Genomic DNA, 10,032 nt, shown 5'->3' on the forward strand with positions numbered 1-10,032 from the left:
TTTGCTTTTTTTTGTAGGTTTCACTGCCTCCACAGTGAAATGTGAATGCACCCTGAGCGCGTCTGCGTGATCATTGCTGCCACTGCGGTGCTGCACAACATCTGTGTGAAAAAGAGAATCCCCCTGCAAGGAGAATTGGCACTGGACGCGGATGAGAACCCTGTGGCTCCTGCTGGCATCCGTGAAGATATCGGTGGACGACTTACCCGCAATCATATAATAAACAACCTATAGACCTATATATTCAATAAGCTCCCTTTGTGACCACATATTTTCACTAGGCCTATTTTATTCAAAGAACACAAGAACATTAAATAACAACATTTTGGAGAACTATTAACATGAAATTGAGATAAAAAACAAGTACAACATGATTACAGAACGGTGAACACATTGTCTTCTTCAGTGATTAGTAGCTGATTCTTAAGAATTATTATTTGGAGTCTCAATTTCTCCATCTCAATTTGTTCGTATTCCGCTCTCAATTTTACGGTCTCCACCTCCACACGAACGATTTCTTTCTCCGTCAGTTCCCGCTGTAGCTCTGATAAATCCCTCTTTCTCTTTCGGGGTGTGGCCATTTGGGATTCCCCTTGAGTCATCGCTGACGCTGCGGGTGTGGGACTTCCCTCTTCTCTGCGGTCCTCTGAGTCTGTAAAATGGCAAGTTACTGTCAGTTATTGTCAGTTGCTATCAACTGCCGCGATTGGTAATTGTTATCTTGCTAGCCGTGATGTCTCACGGGGGTAATATGTATATAGATAATGTAGGGTGATGTTACTCTATTAATTACTTACCACTAGTGACAGCTGACACGTCTGCGTCAACCTCTTCAAATGTTGAGGTTGAGGGCTCTTAGCTGTTGATCCCATTCAACCCAGTGAAAGTGGGGGAATCCTCTTCAAAAATAGCAATAATGATTTCGCTGTATGGAGAGGTTTTTGGAGCAGGGCCTCCGCCGGTCGGAGGGTTTTTGAGAACCGATGCATCCTTTTTGGCTCTGGATAGTAGGTCCTTCCACTTTTTCCTACACTCTTCCACCGTCCGTATCCCTCCATCACCCAAGTCATTTATCGCACCAGTGATTGACTTCCAGGCTGTGAGTTTGTGTTGGTTTGTCATGGTATTATTAAATTTGGCAGTTAGCGAGTTTTTATGCTCTGCATATATTTCAATTAATGTTCTAATCTCTCTATCAGTAAAATTGGTTTTTCTCTTCTTTCCGTTATCCATATTCTTTATTCAATTCGTAGCTTGCTCTGAATGGAGGAGTTCGAGTGTTAAATTATATAGACGTGTGTTGCTTGGCAACAATTACTGTTTCGCGTGTATTCACGTGGACGCGCATCTTAAGACCAGGCGCAGCTACGCCCGAGACTAGTCAGGCTTGGTGCACTCGGTGTAAATTCGAATCACGAAGTCGATGTAGCTAAGCCCGACGTTAGAGTTAAGCCCTACTTTTTTACGCCCAGCTGGTGCACTCCACTCCTAGTGCCCACATGCATGGGTCATATTTAAAATCAGTACATTAAATGGCATATTATTCAATGTATGTATTTTTATAAATATATTTATTTTGGTAGGTTTGCTCTTCCGAAATACATTTTAATTATTATAATAAAGTACATGTGTCTAATAATACTTACATACTTTTACTTCGATAAGATATGAATGCAGTACTTTAACTTGTAATGGAGTATTTTCACAGTGTGGTGTTTGTACTTTTACTTCAGGATCTGCTACCTGCAGCAAGTCCTGATAAAGGGTCTAAAGCAGGGGCGTCGCCTGGGGTAGGCATCCGGGGCTTTATGTTTTTTCTTTAGCCCCGGACAAATTCTCCCTCAATAATATAATACATTAACCTACTTTACCTATAGGACGGACGGCAGAAATGTAATTTCCCATGTTCAATGAATGCAACACAGAGGCAAGACGACGCCACCAGACCAATCAGAGAGTTGCATGGAAATAAACGTGTTTTATTGGCTGACAGGTACGTTCCTGTCCTCTGTGACAATGTTTAAACTTTAAACTTTCAGCCCCGGACGCGGAGATTCTGAAGATGGACATTAAACATTTCTTTAATAAAAAAGACGGCCATTCTCAAGTGGTGGCTCACACAACAACCCCAGAGCCACCACCTGAGCCAGATGAACAAGGTATGTACCTGTCAGTAAACTTACAAGCTATGCGAACATGTAAGCAAAGCATACATTATAGCTACGTTGACGTTACTTTGAATCACGTGGGTAAGCTAAACCGTTAGCAAGTAGCTATAGCTAGTTATATAGCTACTTATTAGCTTATTAGCTACTATATATTAAATAAACACTTTGTCATACAATCTAAATGTTGTGTTTTTTAGCGTTACTTGGTGATTTCAAAGAAAGCTCTCTGAGAAATGTTGACTTACTGTCAGTGTTCGACATGAAGCTAGAAGCTACCTTACACAGTTGATCCTGATTCCTGAGTCCTGTCAGTTAAAGTGTTTCATAGTTAGCTTAGCTAAGCATCAACCTAGCACTAATATATATATGGATGTTATGTGACAGTATTTGAGAAAAAGTCAGCTGAAATGGTGGCATAGTTGCCACTGCTTTACGTGTCGACAGCATGTTTGAACGTATTTGCAGCAGTAAATGTGGCTGTCTGGCCACTGACGTTGCCATAACAACACCTGCATTTAAATGTGCAACCTCTTTTTGTGACAGATTTGGCATGAAAATGTAATTATTCTGATTGATATTTCCTATTGACAGCTAGTTTCTATGTGAACATTATGAGATGGACAGCCAGCTAACAAGCTTTTTATACAAATATTTCAGATCAAAGCCAATCCAGTGGGGCTCCTGAAAGGGAGCAAGGGACACTATGCTCCCACATATTAAGCCTTGACCCCCATCTTAAAATTGATATGATCAAAAAATGATCTGCATTGTCGGAGGCCTTTTTTCCTCATCATGTCAAATTGTACAGCTTTCCTTAGTGTTGAATGCAGAAAGATGACTATATTAGAGTATTAAGTGAAAATGACTATATTAAAGTTTTAAGTAAATATATTAAGTGAATTACTCAAATTGCATTTGTATAGGAATGATTATGTCCCATTGGCAGATAACTACTCTAACAGTGATATCTACAAGAGATGTAAATTAACTATTTTCAATAGGTTAGTATTACATTTTGTGACAGTGTGGTGACACTCATTTTAATGAAGACAAATGTGTGTATCTTGAAATTCATTTATTTGACAGAGCTGGAAACTGATTGACTTACATACTTGTTTGTGTTTACCTACAGTCATCACAGATGAGCCAAACAGAGTAGAGGATGAAGAAAGGAGAACAGGAGAAAGGACACACAAGAAGGAGATACAACAGACAAGAACGACAATGGAGACAACAATGAACAGGAACACCAGAACAGACAAGAGTCAATGAGTAACATGACTGATTTAGGGACTGCAGATACAGGGCCAAGGCAAGTGAGATACCACTGCTTTCCATCCAGCATGTTTGGGCAGCAAAAGAGATCATTTCAACCGCAAACAGCAAGTGATGAGGGATTATTATTTCCTCCTTCCATCCCTTTTTTCTGTTTAATCTGATTACTAACAACTTCTAATAATTTGACAGTTTATGATTTATTCCATGTTTGGAAAATGAAGTGTTTTTAAATAATAAACCCGTTTCTGATTCTGATTCTTTGATTTCTTATTGACATATGGGTGTTGAGAGATGTATCCATATCTCTTAATGTTGCTCTCAAAGTGCACAAGATTGATGCTTTTAACTTCAGTATTTAAAAAAAGTCTTCCTGGGGGGCCCCCCCAGAGGAGGTGAGTTCCCCCCAAAATAGCACTATCTCTGCTTATGTAACTCCGGTGTAGTGTCCCCTCGGCAACAGATCACTCAGAGCTGGTGATTACTTTCCTGCATTTCAATGGACAGCATATAAAGGACACATGGGTGATTCTCACGAAACCACCTTTGGTCATGTCTGTGAGGAATTGACAGACAAAATTACAAAAATAATCAAAATAATCAATTCTATATCAAACTGCATTGTGTATTGTATGTGGTACTATTGCTATTTTTGTAGTTGAGGTAGTAATTCATATTTTTTTTCACCATTTTTCCATATAGAAATTCATTACCGTAATGCGTCCGGAGTTTATTTTTTTACATTTAACCCCAAAATATCACAATAAATCTGCACAATTTAATACATACATAAATACAAAAAATTGTTGAAATGGTACATTCTTACTGGTAATATAATTATTTTGGGTCTAAGATTTATGAATTAAAATATTTTTGGATTAATATGTGTGTCCGGAGCATGTGAAGTTCATTACCGATGCACTGCCTATTTGGCCCCATTACAATTCCTGTTTGTTTAAATTAGTTTTTTTTTTTACCCATGATGCATTGCATGGAAGAGAAGATGCAAGATAGCTACAAGGTAAGATGTCCTTTCAAGGTCAAGCTATAGATATGTTAAAGATTCAATTTACTGACACCCCAGTGTACACTACTAACTGTCATTACCGTAATGGGGTATTATATAATGTTTTTTTTAAGTTATTGATTCCAAAATCAATAGAAAAGTTGCTTTTATAGAGCCAGAATGATAGTGCAAATATTTATTTTGTAGCATCATGGCTATGCTAACTATTATGCTAGCTAGTGTTATGGTCATTCATTACCGTAATGCTCTGCATTCATTACCTTGTCATATAGGAGGCTGTTACAGTAATGAACAAAATTGTTGCGGTAATGAAAGAAATGTGTGCAGCTATGTATGGTGAGCTTTAACTATAAATAAATCATTTATATATATTATTTGAATCTAATTTATTTAATGAATACTGAATCCCTCTTGAAATTAAGTTCAGAAAAGGTGGAAAGGAAAAGGGCAGCTTCCAAGGTGAGGGTGGTGAAGCACAGAGAGAAAGTGTACAGCAACCCAGAGCTGCTGGAAGAGTACAGAAGGAAGGAAAGAGAGAGGTTAGAACAGGACATCTTCACATTGTGTGTGAGAGAGAGAGTGAGTGAGAAAGAGGGAGAGACAGAGAAAGAGAGAGACAGAGAAAGAGAGAGACTGAGAAAGAGAGAGACAGAGAGAGAGACTGAGCCAGTGTTTCCACCAGGGGGCCGTCTTGCCGTCATTGGATGCCGTTTTTCAGCTCGGAGCGCCCTCAACTCGAGCCGAGGCGGCCCAAAAAAAAGATTTATCCGAGAGAAGATCGACAATTTTTATCGTTTAAATCAGGGGTTCCCAAAGTGTGAGGCGCGCCTCCCCTGGGGGCTCCAGAGAGCTTCAAGGGAGGCGCAGCCGCCAGAAAAAAATAAAGAGAAACAGTGAAATCTAGCTAGTTAACTTCAGCTAACTTTATGCGAGCTGCAAAATATGGATAGATTTTTAGTGAAGTTACCTAAAGTGAGAGAGGAGACAGCGTCTGTCAGAAAACGAAGGAAGTATGACAATGATTATTTGAAGCTAGGATGTTCATGGACCGGTCCTGATGACACTCCACTGCCACAGTGTGTTATCTGCAACGAGGTGCTAGCTAATGACAGTATGAGACCATGTAAACTCCGGCGTCATATTGAGATGAAACACCCATGTTTGGTGACCAAGCCACAGGAGTTTTTTGACCGGAAGCTCAAGGAATTGCAGTCACAGAAAAATGTCATTGACACATTTAGCACTGTGAATACAAAGGCAACCGAAGCATCATACCGAGTGGCGTTACGGATAGCTAAGACAGGTAAACCTCACAACATTGGTGGAACGTTACTCCTCCCTGCTGCTAAAGACATCTCCGTCTCAACTATTTCTCTCCGAGTGCAACGTATGAGGAAGCTGCCATCCTTAACCTCAACATGTTTAAAACATAAAGATAAAGAGGTTTAAAAAAGCTATTGTTTAATGTTTTAAGGAGGTGACGCTCAGCCAATCAAAAAATAGGAAGGTAGCGAAAACAGAGCATTTTATGACATTTTCTCACCTTACATTTTCTCTTTGCAATGCAATTGAATACCCCTGCATTATAGCAACAATAATAATAGCAATAATAATTGGGAGGGGGGGCGCGGCTGTGATTATGTTCTCTGAGGGGAGGCTCACCTTCCCACACTTTGGGAACCCCTGGTTTAAATGACAAAAAGGAAAATGACATCCCTCTGTTGGAGGGGCAAAGGAGGCTGGTGGGATTTTTTTCGCCGCCAACAAAGCCGGTTCCTGTGACGGAAAAAAGTGGACTGCCAGCGAGCCTTGCCGTTGGCTCTCAGCCCGAGCCTGAGTTGCCGCCATCCTAGTCTCCGCCAGCATCCCCCACCCGTGCAGGTGCCCCGGGGCCGGAGTTGTCGTCATCTAGCCTCCCACCCCATCCAGAGCCTACGCCATCTGACAATGTCACTTCTACACCCGTAAGCCACGAAGAGAAACCGGTCAGCCACAACTAAAGGAAGTTTGTCGGAACCTGGAAAATGAAGTTCCCGTGGTTGTGCTATAATAAACAAAGTCATAAAATGTATTGCACACTATGTGTAAGGGGAAAAAAGCACAACGTGTTCACCTCGGGGACGTCCAACTTCAGGGTGAAGACTATAGAGATGCACATAAAGGGGGTGGATCACAAAGCAGTGCTAGATGCACAGCATTTACGGAGAAACAACATTCAAGTTGCCGTTAATCGAATGGTCTGTGCCAGATCAAAGGCGGTAATTGCGGCCAAGAGGAACGTGTATTACCTGGCAAAAGAACTGTTGCTGACACACAAAAACAAAAGCTTGAATGAACTGTGCATTCTGCAGGGATGTGAAACCTTGGCAGAACTGCGAGTTTCAGAGAACACCCTCACAACGACATAGTGCAGAACATGCAGTGCGCCATAAACAATGTGCTGAAGGAGGATTTCATTGCAAAGTTAAATAACTCAACATTCAAGGGGCTCATGACTGACGAGTCCACGGACATTTCGGTGGAAAAGCTTCTTTGCACATATGTTAACCTAATAAATGACGGTGACTTAGAAACCCACTACTTGTGCAACACAAAGATACTGCATGCGACGCTGCTACCGTAACGCAAACCATTAAGGAGTAGTTGCAAAATTACAACATCGACCTGAACGACATAACTGGCGTCCGTACAGATGGGGCGGCGGTTATGACTGGAAGAGAAAATGGGTTCGGGGCGCGTTTTAAAAAGGGAAAACCCAGCCATCGGTGGCACACACTGCGCTGCACATAAGCTAAACTTCTGTGCCCAGCAGGCTGCTGTGGCGATTCCATCCCTCCAGCGCTACCAGAGGACGGTGGGCAGCATCTATGGATACTTCTCCAACAGCAGCTCTCGGCAAGCACGGCTTAAAGAAATGCATGTCATCCTGGACACTGATGACGTTCAGCCTGCTGTAACCTCAACGATCAATGCGCTGTGAGTCATGCAGATTGGAGATGAAGGCGGCCTAAAATTCCAAAAATTCTTGGCCAACATTGTGGAGAAAAACGGCGAGATGTATTTTAAGGGAGAAAAGATAAAGGCCACCAGGGCGATGCGGCAGGCCGTGGATGGTGTAAGGCAGCGCTTCCTCGACACCCTCATCCAGAATATTGAAGATCGTTTCCCCGACATCAGCCTCTTTTCCGCTTTTCGCATATTTGACCCATGGTGTCTGCTACGGGACAACACTGAACGTGCGCGATTTGGACGCAATGAGCTGCAGACCATCCTGGATCACTTGTGCCCAGCGGGACGGGAACCTATCGTTGACACGGACACCTGCAGCGCAGAGTGGTCACCTTTTAAGGAGCTGGTCCATGCAAACTACAGCAACAATTCCTTCCAGGAGTTGGTGAAGATCATGGCTATACAACATGCTGGCTTCCTACCTGAAACCACAAAGCTCCTGGCTGCAATCTCGGTCATTCCAATGAGCACGGTGCGGTGCGGACGTGGATTCAGCATTCAAAATCGCATAAAGACCAAGGGCAGGGCAAGAATAAAAGCAGAAAATCTCGACTGAATCTGCATTGAAGGACCACCCATTGAACAGTTTGACTTCTACAGAGCCCTAGAAAAGTTTAGAGTGGAACAACACTACCGCATTTTCCAAGGACCATGCAAGGAGCGGTGTCCCTGCCGGCAGCGGTGATTTTATACAGGTACATTATGTATCATGTAACAAACGTTACGTTACTATTGTCTATTGTGTGTGTAAAGAGACAGTATATAAAAGTAACGGTGCAATTCAAAATTGTGTGTGTGTGAATATATACGTAAAGCGAAAGTATTTATAAAGCAATAGTATATCTCTTCTCCATGTAAGGTCATTACCATAACAAAAGCTTTTCATTACCGACATGCTCTGTTCATTACCATAACACTTCCTTAATAAGTTCATATTTTGATAGGAATATGGAAAACCTTCACATTTTCATTTTGTACAGGAAATGTTTGGTATGTCTGTTCATATTTTAAAATTGTCTTTTTTCAATCAATTGTACAATTTACACCACAGTAAAAGTCAATGTGTGGAACATAAAATTGTGTTACGGTAATGAAGTTAATAACTAAAATTATTATATTATTATATATTTACCTGAATTATTACACTATGTGACTACTTGTGACTATTGACAGCAGCATACGTTAAAAAATAAAATGCCAAACATTTACTCAAATATTTAGTTATCATCAATTGAAAATGTGTTACGGTAATGAATTTATTTGGTCAATGACTCGTTAAAACTCTCTAAAAATGTGTTTTAAAACATATACAGAACTTTTCTTTTACTAGGGCTAGTTCACTTAGAACCTGGTTGATACTAATGAGAACAATTATTTTCAAAATCTGCATCGAACTGTTTTGGCTCATGTTACACCAAGTTCGTGAGAATCACCCACATGAGCTGCATTGCTTAAGAGATCCTCTCATGCTATCTCTTTTACAAAATAAGTGTCCAGTCAACAACAAAACATCAGTGATCATATAGTGGTAGTATATTTTTCACAAGCAATGTGAAACATTAAACTTATACAAACTGGTGTACAAAACTCACATACCTGCGTTGATCTCCTGGAGTCTCTACTATTTCTTCTCCACATCTCTTTCCACCATCAGAGATTGCAAACATTTCAGAAACAGCTCGAGGTAGGGGACAAACAACTTGTTCGCTGGGCATGTCAAAAACCTCCCTGCTTTGATCAAGACTTTAGGGAGCCTTTCAGCCCCTCTAGTAAAGGGACTGGAAAGCAAGCTTTGAAAATGCAGTACCTTCTACATGCTGTCATGTTCCAGACACTGCTCTCAACCACTCAGGGCCTGCACACATACCTGCAGAAAGAAACACTTGACTTGGTGCAGGCAGTAGATTACAAAACAGCAGTTGAGAACACAGTGAAAAGTTACCAAAGTAGAGAGAAAGCACATGAGGTCTATGACAAGACCAAGGCCCTCAATGATCTGGATATTCCCGAAACTGTGACACAGAGGGGTAGAAACATGGAAGACTTTGAAGTCAAGGCATCATGTGGAGCAATGTGAAACATTAAACATAAATAAACTGGTGTACAAAACTCACATACCTGCATTTCAATGGACAGCATAAAAGGACACGTGAGCTGGGTTCTGGTGCTCAGATTAGCTCTTGATGATCACGTTGATAAATCATATAAAACAAATAGCCAATCACACTAAAAACATGTTGCTGTGACTGTGAGCATTAAACAATTAACATTAAACTAAACAAACACAACAGTACGTTATTGTCCTTATAAAATAAAAACAAACATTTTGTCCACCGAGATAATACAGGCACCTTACCCTCAAGAGATCCTCACGTGCTATGAGAATCTCCCACAATGCATTGCCGTAACAAAGCTAATGCAGGCACACGTTTGTGACACCAGATGGCGCAATTGTGTATGTGTGTGTGGGGAGTCTTGCAGTAGAACATTTGACTGTAGCGCCGCCCCTGGGGGCTAAGCCCCGAATGTTTCCATGTCCAGGCGACGCCCCTG

At 41.2% G+C, this 10,032-nt stretch overlaps 1 long non-coding RNA gene across 1 annotated transcript; it reads right to left on the reverse strand.

Annotated features, from left to right (window-relative positions):
- Positions 1-271: 271 nt before the first annotated feature.
- On the reverse strand, positions 272-1,882 carry LOC117560345. The gene is made up of 2 exons (XR_004571151.1): positions 798-1,882; positions 272-652 (listed from the first exon to the last, which is right to left on the reverse strand). It is a non-coding gene; the product is annotated as an uncharacterized LOC117560345 (long non-coding RNA).
- Positions 1,883-10,032: the final 8,150 nt, after the last annotated feature.

This window comes from Gymnodraco acuticeps, unplaced genomic scaffold, assembly GCF_902827175.1.
Source record: "Gymnodraco acuticeps unplaced genomic scaffold, fGymAcu1.1, whole genome shotgun sequence".
Lineage (NCBI taxonomy): Eukaryota > Metazoa > Chordata > Actinopteri > Perciformes > Bathydraconidae > Gymnodraco > Gymnodraco acuticeps.